The sequence below is a fragment of the Mesoplodon bidens genome, assembly GCF_964165515.1.
Source record: "Mesoplodon bidens genome assembly, chromosome: 3".
NCBI classification, from domain to species: domain Eukaryota; kingdom Metazoa; phylum Chordata; class Mammalia; order Artiodactyla; family Ziphiidae; genus Mesoplodon; species Mesoplodon bidens.
In genome coordinates, this window is record NC_138178.1 from 36,110,597 (window position 1) to 36,124,809 (window position 14,213).

At 41.2% G+C, this 14,213-nt stretch overlaps 1 protein-coding gene across 2 annotated transcripts in view; it reads left to right on the forward strand.

The window, feature by feature from the left end:
• Window positions 1-591: 591 nt before the first annotated feature.
• The window catches only part of CPEB1 (cytoplasmic polyadenylation element binding protein 1), an 82,805-nt gene continuing 69,183 nt past the window's right edge, over window positions 592-14,213 (forward strand). Inside the window, exon 1 of one of the 2 annotated variants that reach the window (XM_081227336.1) lies at window positions 592-669. The gene's annotated coding sequence lies outside the window, so the exon portion shown is untranslated. The remainder of the gene's footprint in view (window positions 670-14,213) is intronic. The other variant, XM_081227338.1, reaches the window with a different exon arrangement.

Consider the following 14,213-nt stretch of genomic DNA (forward strand, 5'->3'; position numbering starts at 1 on the left):
GCAATTCTTAACCATTGCACCACCAGGGAAGCCCCAACTAATCTACTTTAGATTTGCCTATTCTGGATGTTTCATATAATTGGGCTCATATAATCTGTGGTCTTGTGTGACTGGCTTCTTTCACTTAATGTTTTTGAGGTTTACTTGTGTTGTAGTATGTATCAGTACTTCATTCTTTTTTATTGCGCAATAATCTATTGTGTAGACAAATTCAAGATTTGAACCAGGTGTGTCTGGTTCTTAACGCTCATGTTGCTGCTACCGTGCCATTCTACTTCCTGTACACGTCCCATTATGTTAGAAGGTTCTTGAGGCAGCATCTTACATTGCAGTGTTTTTCCCTCTTACGGTTCTCTCAGGGTGCCTTGCTCAGAGTGAAGTAGTTTAATATATAGGCCAGAAACCCAAGTCCTTGTTACTTTAACTTGTGGTGTCGGATTAGAAGAAAGGAGGTGTGAAGTCTCTATATCTAAACATCTTTTTTCTGCGTCTAGGAGGAAGACGCAGGAAGGATAAAAGATTGCTGGGACAATCAGGAAGCACCTGCGCTCTCCACGTGTAGCAATGCCAATATCTTTCGAAGGATAAATGCCATATTGGATAATTCTCTGGATTTCAGTAGAGTCTGCACTACACCTGTAAATCGAGGAATCCATGATCATTTGCCAGGTGACTTAGATTTGAAAACTTGGATGTGCTAAGCATGTGTACACAGCTGTTTCTAGGCAGCTTCCTGGTGACGCCTATGAAGAATGACCTTGAATCTCTGACAACACTTGCCCCTTTTGTAGTTTGCCTTGTGGATTGGGTCCCCTTTGGGGTGAAGACTTCCTTCGATTATAATACAGAAATCTTTTTTATGATTCACAAGAAGATTAGGTGAAAAAGGATAGGTCAAAGTGACAGGGCTATTTATATATACAATTACAGTAGAGTCACGTATGTTAAGATAGATTTTCTTATAGCTGCATTAGGAAAGTTTAAAAAAGTGTAATACTTGATCTAACCCAACATAGTCAAAATATCGTGTCAACACGTAATCAACATAAAAAACTTTTAATGAGATATTCTTTTTGTTAGTACTAAGACTTCAAAATCCAGTGTATATTTTACATTTACAGCACAGGTCAATTTGAATTAGCTTCATTTCAAGTGCTCAGTAGCCACATGTGACTAGTGGCTACTGTATGGGATGGTGCAGCTCTTCAGTATTTTAATTTCTTTCAAAATGAGTACAAGTCAACAAGCATTTGATTTTTATGATATTTAGTATATTCCACAGAATAGTGGGGGAGAGAGGAGCATGTCCTGAAGATGATTCTTCACAAGGAGGCTTGGGTGTCCTAACAGTGTTTCATAATCTTTTTGTGGGAGTTGCAACATATTATAGGAATGTTGATGGAATATTTTTTGTTTGAATTATTTTAGATGAAAGTGAACATGTTTTTAATTTTTTAAACGGACCTTGAAAATATTTGGTAAAACACAGATTCTCAGAAACAAGGACTGGTAATTGTTGTTTTTTAGTTACAAATTCTTTGATTTATTTTTAACTTGGCCTTGGAAATAATTCCTACAAAGATGTAGGAGCATGTGAACTAAATGTAGCTAAATGTTTAAGGGAGAAGTCCATTAGGAAGGAGATGGCCCCATGGAATTTATTTATTAAATTGTGCTGGAAGGGAAATGAGAGAAGAGCATGGGGGCTGGGAGACACGGGTGGGTCTTGTCTCTTCTAACTTCCGAAAGAGTATACATGTAATGTTTTCTGTTGATTGGAGTCAGCTGTGAGCTAACCCTTATTCTTCAGCTTATGCTGAGTTAAAAATTCAGAGAACTTGCTTGGTTCTATGTATGCGTTGTTTTTTTCTTTTCAGAAAGTTGCATGAGTTATATTCCAATAAGAATGACACTCAACAATGACTTAAATTTCACTGGGTTGCTTCAGACATGCTGGAACTTCTGTGGTTTAAAGCAAAGTAATTTTCAGCTAATGCTAGGTTGTTGACTTGTGTGAGGGGAAGGCTCCTGGTCAGTGAGACAGGAGCTTTGAGGAGTGTTATGTTTGCAGTTGGCCAGGGCGCCCAGTGGCCTCACTGGCAAGATGCCAGGTGCTGGTGAAAGTGTTACCATCCCACTCTGCCCAGGTCACTGACTGGCCAGATTGCAAGGTACAGACTTCTTGGCCTTTTCAGGGCCTTCTCAGGGCATGAGTTCAAGAAGAGTACCTTGAAGAAATAGGGAAACCTGGGTTGTAAGGTTGACCTTGGGCAGTGAGATAAAGTAGATAGTTCTTCCAGCTGTAGGGCAGAATGGTACCTCCCCAAATGCCTCACAGAGTTCTCCTGGGGGGCTCAATAAGGAAAGCAGTACTGCAGTTTGAAGGGACCTCACGGGATTGTAGGGGAGGTTCTGGTCAAGGTGTTCTGGGCCGTCCTTCGCACATACCTGGCCCCCACGGTATGGTCACCTTTCTCCTTGTCCCCACCTGAGATGTTGGTGCAGGACTGTGGGCTCTTGGTCTTGAGTGGTGAGGCAGGGCTGCCTGGCATAGAGCAGAGAGCAGCTTTCCCAGGTTTCCCCAGCAGGAAAACCCACCTGTGGTTAATGAGCAAGTAAACTTGGGCATGTATTTTCCATGAGGAACTTTAACGTGAATTTGCAGCTTCTGGTCAGAAGTAATCCTATTACCTAAGGAGGTAATCAGAATTATAAAAACCTAAGAACAAGGGCTTCCCTGGTGGCGCAGTGGTTGGGAGTCCGCCTGCCGATGCAGGGGACGCAGGTTCGTGCCCCGGTCCGGGAAGATCCCACATGCCGTGGAGCGGCTGGGCCCGTGAGCCATGGCCGCTGAGCCTGCGCGTCCGGAGCCTGTGCTCCGCAACGGGAGAGGCCACAACAGTGAGAGGCCCGCGTACCGCAAAAAAAAACCCCAAAACCTAAGAACAAGATTGGTTATCACAGTATTATAACTAGGGACAATTTGATGACAACAAAAGCTGAAGTAACCATGCAGTGGAATGTTCTGCAGTTATTAATATGATGTTTGTAGAAGACTACTTAATGATATAGATAATCACAGTACCTGAAGTGAAAAAGCGAAGTGCAAAACAGTACGGTCTCAGGTATGTATATATGTATAGAAAAAGACTGGAATGACAAGACATAAATGTAGCAGTGAAGGTGTAGTGGGTAATTTGTTTTCTCTGTGCTTTCCCCTACTGGTTCTTCTGTGACAAACATGGTTTTTTTAAAATAAAAAAATTAATTAATATTTTCTGGCTGCATTGGGTCCTTGTTGCTGCACGTGGGTTTTCTCTCTAGTTGCGGCAAGCAGGGGCTACTCTTCATCGTGGTGTGTGGCCTTCTCATTGTGGTGGCTTCTATTGTTGCGGAGCACAGGCTGTAGGTGCGTGGGCTTCAGTAGTTGTGGCTCATGGGCTTAGTTGCTCCACGGCATGTGGGATCTTCCCGGACCGGGGCTCGAACCTGTGTCCCCTGCATTGGCAGGCAGATTCTTAACCACTGCGCCACCAGGGAAGTCCCCAAACATGTTTTATAATAAAAACAACTTGTTAAAAATGGTGTATCTTGGCACAGTGTTTCACATTGCTGTTTGAATTTTGCATAGGCGAATTTAATTTTAATTGCACACCTTGTTTCATATAGGTGTACCTAACTTTGCAATAGTTATGTCCCATTTATTTTTTTCATTTGAGCAAATGTTTGCATTGTCATTTGCAAGGCTGTGTGTTAGCTGTGACAAAATTTCATTGCATATAGTAGGCAGTGAGAGTAGTATCAGAAATACACGCTCAGTTGATAAGGTATTATTGGGAAAGTGCTGTGGCAGGGTCAAAGGAAGGAGAGACTGCACTGGTTAGGGAACTAGGAAACACTTTTTGGATGAAGCAGCATTTGAAACACGCCTTGAAGAAGAGAAAGCCATTTCATTGTAACTGGATGTTGAGTAGATTTTTTTTCTTTTCTTTTCTTTTTTTTTTTTTTCACTGTCGCTTCAGAATTAGCACTGGGGTCCAGAGCTGAAATTGAAGAGGTGTTAAATGACCTGTGGTACAATGACAGTCCCCAAGAGTTGGAGCCAGGTACACCTCACTGGCTTCACAGATACGAAGAGGCCACAGAGCTGTCCCTACTACCACAAACATCATCTCAGCCTTTCCCTGGTCTGTGTAAGAAGACTGCTTAGGGAGGGCAGCATTTGAAGTGATTCCCTCCCCTCTTAGTGGACCACAGTGGGGTGCAGTGCTGCTTCCGCTGTCAAGCCAAGCGAGGGAAGTGTCTTCCAAGAGAAGCATTTGTATAGATTGAGGGGGCTTCCGAGAAGGAAGGCAAGGTTGAGCCCATTGTTAGGCAGCAGACTTGCTCTCTGTCCTTGACTGAGTAGAGATGAAAGAGAAATTGAGAGAAGATGTGGGGCAGGGAGGGAGGAGGGTGGCTAGAGCTGTCTGATTCCCACCAGTTGACACACAGGGAAGTTGTGACTTCCTGTGGTTCAGGAGAAGTTGCAGAAGGCCTGAGCTTTTGGGCTAGCATCCCACCAAGATGGCCCTTGTTGTTGTGTATGGGGTCGTAGGAGTTGGGATGGGGCTGGAAGGTTAGGCTAGAGCTGGATCCCTTACACAAGCAACTCCTCATGAGAGGGGTGTCTGCTACTTAGAGGGCCCTTTCCCCACTCCCTAGTCCCTTAAACCGTAATCTGTCAATATTAAACTCTAAGGAAGGAAGGAAATGGGCTGTAAATGGACATGTGATTAAAGCATAAATGAACTGAGTATTTAGTGTCTTTAAAGTGTGAAAATTGGTAGGATGAGGTTAAGGGACATCTTAACTACTGGATGGGTTGGAGGCAGTGAGGAAAAAGTTTCATGTTAACTCCCTGAGAAAAGGGATAGATTGGTTTAAGTAGTTCACAGTAAGTAAGGTGTGGGACTGAAACACTGATTAAGTTTTTTTATTTAAGTGTAATACACATACAGAAAAGTACATATCATAAGTGAAGAGCTCACACAGTCTCCAACTGAACACAAGCGTGTAACTGGCACCCAGATCTAGATGAACTGCTGACTTTCAATTTAGGACCAAAGAAGTATATAATTGTAGCCAGATGTATTGAATTTCTCACTGAGATGGTTTCCTTTTTTATTCTGGAGTATCATCCCTAAATTGTCTGAAAAGGTATTCTGAAATAAATTTTACTATATTCAGGGACTTCCCTGGTGGCACAGTGGTTGGGAATCTGCCTGCCGGTGCGGGGTACGCGGGTTCGAGCCCTGGTCCAGGAGGATCCCACATGACGCAGAGCAACTGAGCCCGTGTGCCACAACTACTGAGCCTGAGCTCTAGAACCCGCGCACCACAACTACTGGGCCCGCGTGCCACAACTGCTGAAGCCCGCACGCCTGGAGCCTGTGCTCTGCAACGGGAGAGGCCGCCGTGGTGAGGGGCCCGCGCACCGCAGCGGAGAGTGGCCCCTGCTTGCCGCAAGTAGGGAAAGCCCGTGCGCAGCAACAAAGACCCAATGCAGCCAAAAAAAAATAATAATAATTTTACTATATTCAGTCCCAGCTAACAGGAGACAGTTGAAATTACTTTCGGGAAATGTTGTTTCCCACAAAATAAATTTTTTGTAGAACCTTAATGTATGGCTTTAACAGTTAAAAATTTAACTTTTAATCCAAGTATAGCATACATACAGAAAAGTATGTATGATACTTTTACTATGATAAATATGCAAATTCAGTGAATTTTTACATACCAAACACATATTGTATATATCCACTCATATATAGAGGCAATAGACCAGAAGCCCCCAGAAACCCTGCAGTCTCTTAACTAGTTAAGGGTAAACCACCATGCTGACTTTTAGATGCATACATTAGTTCTGCCTGTTTTTAAACTTACATAAATATAATCATAAATATGTACTCTTCAGCTGTGAGATTCATCCATATCACAGCCAGTGGTTGTGGATCATTTGTTCCCATTGCTGTACTGTATTCTGTTGTATGAATATTCATTCTGGCTTAGTCATTCTACTGTTAATAGACATTTGGGGCCATTATGAATAGTACTGCTATGAACATGTCTTTTGGTGAACTTATTTCTTTTGGGTGTACTCCTAGGAGAGGGTTGGCTTATAGGGTATGTGTGATTTCAGCATTAATAGATGCTGCCAGTTTTTCACAGCAAGTGCACTAGTTTACACTTGTGACAATGTCAGATGGTTTGGGTAAGTTTCCCATCCTCACTAACAATTGGTATTGTCTTTTTCACTTTGGTCATTTTGGTGAGTATATAATGGCATCTCTATTGCGGTTTTAATTTTCATTTCCCTGATGACTCATGAAGTTGAACACCTTTGCATATGTCTGTTGACCTTTGGATATCCTCTTTCCTGAAGTGCCTTTTCAGGTCTTACCCTAATATTTCTTTACTGTTACCTGCCTTTTTCCTGTTTACTTGCTGCTCTTTCCTGTTTATATATTCTGCATATGAGTTCTTTGATATATAGAATAGAAATGTTTTCTCCCAACCTGTAGCTTGTCTTTATACTTTTTTTTTTTTTTTTTTTTTTTTTGCGGTACGCCGGCCTCTCACCGTTGCGGAGCACAGGCTCCAGACGCACAGGCTCAGCGGCCATGGCTCACGGGCCCAGCTGCTCCGTGGCATGTGGGATCTTCCTGGACCGGGGCACGAACCCTCATCCCCTGCATCGGCAGGCAGACTCTCAACCACTGCGCCACCAGGGAAGCCCTCTTTATACTTTTAATTGGTATATTTTGAATAACATAATTTAAGTTTTAATGATGTCCAGTTTATCGACTTTTCAGATATGGTTAATGCTTTGTGTCCTGTTTAAGAAATGTTTCCCTATTCCAAAGTCATGAAGATATTCTGTGTCTTGTTTTAAAAACTGTATTGTTTTACCTTTCACTCTTAGATTTCCAACCCATCTGGGATTAATTTTGTCCATGGTGTAAGGTGGAAGGTCGAGATTCATTTTTTTCTGCATGGGTAGCCAGCTGACCCAGTACTATGTTGAAAAAAAAATCCCTTCTCATTGCAGTGCTGTCACCGTTCTCATAAATCAAGTATATGTGTTGTATGTGCGTATCGGTTTTCTTCCATTGAGCTGTTTATCTGTCCTTGTCTTAGTGACTACAACTTTATAGTAGATTTTGGTATTTGGTAGTGAAGTCCTCTGGCTTTGTCCTTCATGATTCTTGGTTTCTCTTGGATTTTTGCATTTCCACATGGTCATAGATTTAGCTTGTCAGTATCACGTCGTTCCACCCCACCCCCCAACCCCCACCCCCAAACTCTGCTGGAATTTTGATCGAGATTTCATTGAATCTATGAATCAATTTGTAGAAAATTGGTATGTTGACGACAAATCTTTGAATTCATAAAGCTGGTGTATCCTTTCATTTATCAGGTCTTTAATTTTTCTCAATGTTTTATAGACATGTTGGACATCCTTTTTTAGGTTTATCTCTAGGTCTGGGTAGGTGTCTGTCTAATGCTACTGTAAATGATTTTTGTGTGTGTCGTTTTCTGTTTGGTTGCTGCTGCCTGATGGTCTTTTCTAATGTGGGCTCCAGAGCTGGATATACATACTGTTGAGTTTTGGAAATTTGAGTCCCTCTTACATGCAAATTTAAGTTTATGGTATTCTGTTTTCTAAATATTCTGTAGGTTCAGTCTGTGAGTGGTTTTATTCACTTTTGTTGATCCATGTGGTTTTTGGAGGATATATGGAGAGATTTGGATTTAGGCAGCTGCCCATTTTCCAATAGGAACTAGGAAATCTGATCTTGCTGATCTTTTTTGAAAAAAAAATGCATGTGCGTGTACATACATATCTTGGCAAAATATACACCAAAATTTTTTATATTAAAATATTAATGATGTACACACCTTTTAGAATGTCTGAAATTAAGAAGACTGACCATGCCAAGAATTGACATGAATGTGGAAGATCTGGAACTTTCATAAACTGCTGGGGGGAATGCAAAATGGTACAACCATTTGTAAAACAGTTTGGTAGATTCCTAAAAAGTTAAACACTTACCTACCATACGACCCAGCAGTTCCACTCATAGATTTTTTAAAGAAACTTTTGTTTTAGAATAGTTTTTGATTTATAGAAAAATTACAAAAGTAGTGCAAAGAGTTCTTGTATATATTCCCATCCAGTTTCCCCTGTTGTTAACATCTGACATTAGTATAGTGAATTTCTGTCACATTTGTCACAACTAATGAAACAGTATTGACACTATAGTGCATATTTAATTTCGATATTCTTTTTTTTTGTCTAATGTCCTTTTTCTGTACCAAGATCCCATGTTATATTTAGTCCCATGTCTGTTTAGCCTCTTCTAGACTGTGACAGTTTCTCACTTTCCTTATTTTTGATGACCTTGACAGTTCTAGGCAGTACTAGTCACACTCAACAAAAATGAAAGCATGTATCCATAGACTGACTTGTACACAAATGTTTATAACCTCTTTGTTTGTGATAGCCAACAAATGGACACAACCCAATGTCCATCAGTTGGGAAATGGATAAACAAATGGTGGCATGTCCATACAAAAGAATATTATTTATCAATGTGTGCCACAGCATAGATGAATTTCAGGATAATTATACTCAGTGAAAGAAGCCTGACAAAAAAAAGAGAATATACTTAAAATTCCACTTACATAGAATTCTAGAAAATACAAACTAGTCTGTAGTGACAGAAAGCAAATCCGGGGCTTCCCTGGTGGCGCAGTGGTTGAGAGTCTGCCTGCTAATGCAGAGGACACGGGTTCGAGCCCTGGTCTGGGAGGATCCCACATGCCGCGGAGCCACTGGGCCCGTGAGCCACGGCTGCTGGGCCTGCGTGTCTGGAGCCTGTGCTCGGCAACAAGAGAGTGGTCCCCGCTTGCCTCAACTGGAGAAAGCCCTCGCACAGAAACGAAGACCCAACACAGCCAAAAAATAAATAAATTAATTAATAAACTCCTTAAAAAAAAAAAAAGAAAGCAAATCCGTAGTTTGCTGGGGAAAGGGGCACAGGGACCGGGAAGGGGAGGGATTACAAAGGGGCATGAGGAAACTTGGGGATGATGGATATATTCATTATCTTGATTGTGGTGGTGGTTCCGTGGAAGTAACATACTGAAACATCAAAATTTGCACTTTAAATATGTGCATTATGTCAATTATACCTCAGTAGAGCTGTCAACATTTTTAAAACAGCAGTTATCTCTGAATGGTGGGATTTAAGTGTAGTTGTTTTGCTTTTGTAGAGAATTTTTTACTATTAAATATTTCAAAATAAAGAGTAGAAAATCAATTATCTCTGTGTATCTACCACCCATCTTTAACAAATGTTAAGATTTTGACATGTTTGAAACTTTTTGAGGCAACGTGAAACATCAAATAAAACTTTGCGTTTGTTGTGTTTGTTTCCCCTACTCTCCTTGAGGCCAGCGCCATCTTTTTAAAAAAAAATTTATTTATTTATTTGGCTGCGTCGGGTCTTTAGTTGCAACATGTGGGATCTTCTGTTGCAGTGCAAGGGCTCTTTGTTGTGGTGTGCGGGCTTCTCTCTAGTTGTGGCGTGTAGGCTCCGGAGTGCGTGGGCTTAGTAGTTGCAGCATGCAGGCTCTCTAGTTGGGGCACGTGGGCTCTAGCGTTCACGGGCTTAGTTGCCCCATGGCATGTGGCATCCTGTTTCCCTGAACAGGGATCGAACCCCTGTCCCCTGCTTTGGAAGATGGGTGCTTAACCACTGGACCACCAGGGAAGTCCCCCTACTCTCTCTCCTAGAGGTAACAACTCTCCTAAAGTTGGTGTATTTCCTTGATACTTTTACGTATTTGTCCATAAACATTGCTTTGTGTGTTTTAATTTTTTATGTAAATAGAACATACTTTCAGGAAAGTACATAAGTAAGTATACAATGGGGTGAATTATCACAAAGAAATACACCCATGTAACCGTAGCTCAAATTAAGAAACAGAATGTTACCAGCACCTAAGAAGACCCCTTATACCTCTTCCTAAATGTCGTGCTTTAAAGCAGCGGTCCCCAACCTTTTTGGCACCAGGGACCAGTTTTGTGGAAGACAGTTTTTCCTCAGATGGGGTCAGGGGAGATGGTTCAGGCGGTAATGTGAGCAATGGTTCAGGTTGTAATGAGAGCGATAGGGAGCGGCAGATGAAGCTTCGCTTGCTCTCCTGCCTGCTGCTCATCTCCTGTTCCTAACAGGCCGCAGACTGGTACCAGTCCGAGGCCTGGGGGTTGGGGACCCCTGCTTTAAAGGTTTACATAAATAGCATAACATATATTGTCTTTCTGGTATATGCTACCCACCCCCAGTATATCATTACGTTTACAGTGTGTCCATATCGATATTTAAGTCAAACCAGTGCATTTGAATCGCTGTGTATTAGTATTTTACATAAATATATACATTATTTACCTGATCCTCTGCTGGTAGATGTTTAGGTCTCTTCCAGTTTTCTGCTGCTGTAAACAGTATTTTGATGAACATCCTTGTTTATATCTCCTTGTGTGCATGTAACAAGAATTTCTTTAGCATATGTGCCTAGATGTGAATTGCAGGGTAATTAGGTATACTATCTTTAAACTTTAAGTTGCTGACTTCTTTTTCGAAGTGAATTTATCAGTTTACAATCCAGTCAGGATTTCATGAGAGCTTTTCTCCATATCTTTGCAGACCTTAATTATTGTCACACTTCAAAATTTCAGTCAATCAGGGTATAAAGCTAACTTAATTTTGTTTTTGTTCATATTATAAAATATTTTCTTCAGTTAAAGAATACATGTAGCATATATGATCTGCTGTCAACCCAGAAAATGTCTCTAGAACTGTGCCCCAGGGTTCTTTTCCTTTATACTGTCTGGTGCGTTTCTTGAGATTCTTTCATGTATTAGTATATAATTAAAATCACTGAGTTAGATGAAATCATGGAGGGAATGCTATTCTGGTACATAGAAGAATTGTTAAGCAGAATATTTGAGTATTCTCTACCTAGAAAAAAATCCTACCCTTTTTCAAGATTGGCTTGGTTATCGCCTCTGAACACTTTTCACATTCTCCTGCTTAACGTGTTCCATTGTCTGTCTGATCTTGCTCCATCTAATAGAGCCATTCTTGGTTCTTCCAGATTGTTTGTTAACCCACTATATGGTGGTATAAATGTAAACACGTATTCTGAAGTGGGGAGGTTAAAGTATAGTTTTGAAAAAGCATATTCAGTTTGCCCATTTCATGATAAACCTACACAAAGTAAAGTGCGGGCTCTGGATGCAGGTCACTTGAGAACAAATCGTGGCTGTGTTACTGATTTGCTCTAACCTTAGAGATTAAATTTCTGTAACACAGGCATAGTAATAGTACCCATTTATAGGATTTTTGTGAAGCTTGAGTAAGATACGTGTATTGAGTACCTAGAATAATGCCTATAACTGCACTTACTAAATGGTGGCAGTGATTATGGTGGTGTGTGTATATGAAGAATGCAGTCATGAGAGCATTGCTGGGGTCATGTTTTGTTTTCTTTTTAATTAATTAATTCATTATTTGTTTTTGGTTGCATTGGGTCTTTGTTGCTGTGCGCGGGCTTCCTCTAGTTGCGGCGAGTGGGGGCTACTCTTCGTTGCGGTGCACAGGCTTCTCATTGCGGTGGCTTCTCATTGTGGAGCATGGGCTCTAGGTGCACGGACTTCAATAGTTGCGGCACATGGGCTCAGTAGTTGTGGCTCACGGGCTCTAGAGTGCAGCTTCAGTAGTTGTGGTGCACGGGCTTAGTTGCTCCGCAGCATGTGAGATCTTCCCGGACCAGGGCGTGAACCCGTGTCTCCTGCATTGGCAGGCAGGTTCTTTTTTTTTTTTTTTTTTTTTTTAGTTTCTGCTTTATAACAAAGTGACTCAGTCATACACATACATCTGTTCCCACATCCCTTCCCTCTTGCGTCTCCCTCCCTATCCCACCCCTCCAGGCGGTCACAAAGCACCGAGCTGATCTCCCTGTGCTATGCGGCTGCTTCCCACTATCTATCTACCTTACATTTGGTACTGTATATATGTCCATGGGCAGGCAGGTTCTTAACCACTGTGCCACCAGGGAAGCCCTGGGGTCATGTATTTTTAAAAGTTGAACTACTGGGACTTCCCTGGTGGTCCAGGGGTTAAGACTCTGCGCTTCCACTGCAGGGGGCGTGGGTTCAATCCCTGGTTGGGGAACTAAGATCCCTGCCTGCTGTATGGTGCGGCCAAAAAAAAAAAAAATTCAAATAAAGTCTGCTCCCACATTCAGTATTTTTTTTGACATCTTTATTGGAGTATAATTGCTTTACAATGGTGTGTTAGTTTCTGCTTTATAATAAAGTGAATCAGTTATACATATACATCTGTTCCCATATCTCTTCCCTCTTGCGTCTCCCTCCTTCCCACCCTCCTTATCCCACCCCTCCAGGCGGTCACAAAGCACCGAGCTGATCTCCCTGTGCTATGCGGCTGCTTCCCACTAGCTATCTACCTTACGTTTGGTAGTGTATATATGTCCATGCCTCTCTCTCGCTTTGTCACAGCTTACCCTTCCCCCTCCCCATATTCTCAAGTCCATTCTCTAGTAGGTCTGTGTCTTTATTCCTGTCTTACCCCTAGGTTCTTCATGACATGTTTTTTTTTCTTAAATTCCATATATATATTAGCATACGGTATTTGTCTTTCTCTTTCTGACTTCACTCTGTATGACAGACTCTAGGTCTATCCACCTCATTACAGATAGCTCAATTTCGTTTCTTTTTATGACTGAGTAGTACTCCATTGTATATATGTGCCACATCTTCTTTATCCATTCATCTTATGATGGACACTTAGGTTGTTTCCATCTCCGGGCTATTGTAAATAGAGCTGCAATGAACATTTTGGCACATGACTCTTTTTGAATTATGGTTTTCTCAGGGTATATGCCCAGTAGTGGGATTGCTGGGTCATATGGTAGTTCTATTTTTAGTTTTTTAAGGAACCTCCATACTGTTCTGCATAGTGGCTGTACCAATTCACATTCCCACCAGCAGTGCAAGAGTGTTCCCTTTTCTCCACACCCTCTCCAGCATTTATTGTTTGTAGATTTTTTGATGATGGCCATTCTGACTGGTGTGAGATGATATCTCATTGTTGTTTTGATTTGCATTTCTCTAATGATTAAAGATGTTGAGCATTCTTTCATGTGTTTGTTGGCAGTCTGTATATCTTCTTTGGAGAAATGTCTGTTTAGGTCTTCTGCCCATTTTTGGATTGGGTTGTTTGTTTTTTTGTTATTGAGCTGCATGAGCTGCTTAGAAGTTTTGGAGATTAATCCTTGTCAGTTGCTTCATTTGCAAATATTTTCTCCCATTCTGAGGGTTGTCTTTTGGTCTTCTTTATGGTTTCCTTTGCTGTGCAAAAGCTTTGAAGTTTCATTAGGTCCCATTTGTTTGTTTTTATTTCCATTTCTCTAGGAGGTGGGTCAAAAAGGATCTTGTTGTGATTTGTGTCATAGAGTGTTCTGCTTATGTTTTCCTCTAAGAGTTTGATAGTTTCTGGCCTTACATTTAGGTCTTTAATCCATTTTGAGCTTATTTTTGTGTATGGTGTTAGGGAATGATCTAATCTCATACTTTTACATGTACCTGTCCAGTTTTCCCAGCACCACTTATCGAAGAGGCTGGCCTTTCTCCACTGTACATTCCTGCTTCCTTTATCAAAGATAAGATGACCATATGTGCATGGGTTTATCTCTGGGCTCCACATTCAGTATTGATAACATCTAAGATTTTTTTCTTTTTTATTGGGGCAAAATAAAATTTACCATCTTCACCATTTTTAAGTGTACAGTTCAGTGATATTAGATACATTCACATAGTTGTGCAAAAGTCACCACCATCCATTCTGCATAACTCTTTTCATCTTGTAAAATGGAAACTGTATACCTATTAAGCAATAACTCCCCATTCTTCCCTACCCCCAGTCCTTGGCAACCCCCATTGTATTTTCTGTCTTTATGGTTTTGACTACTCTACCTCATGTTAGTGGAATCATACAGTGTTTGTTTTTTTGTGACTTATTTCACTCAGGATAATGTCCTCAAGGTTTATCCATGCTAGCATTTAGCAGAATTACTTACTT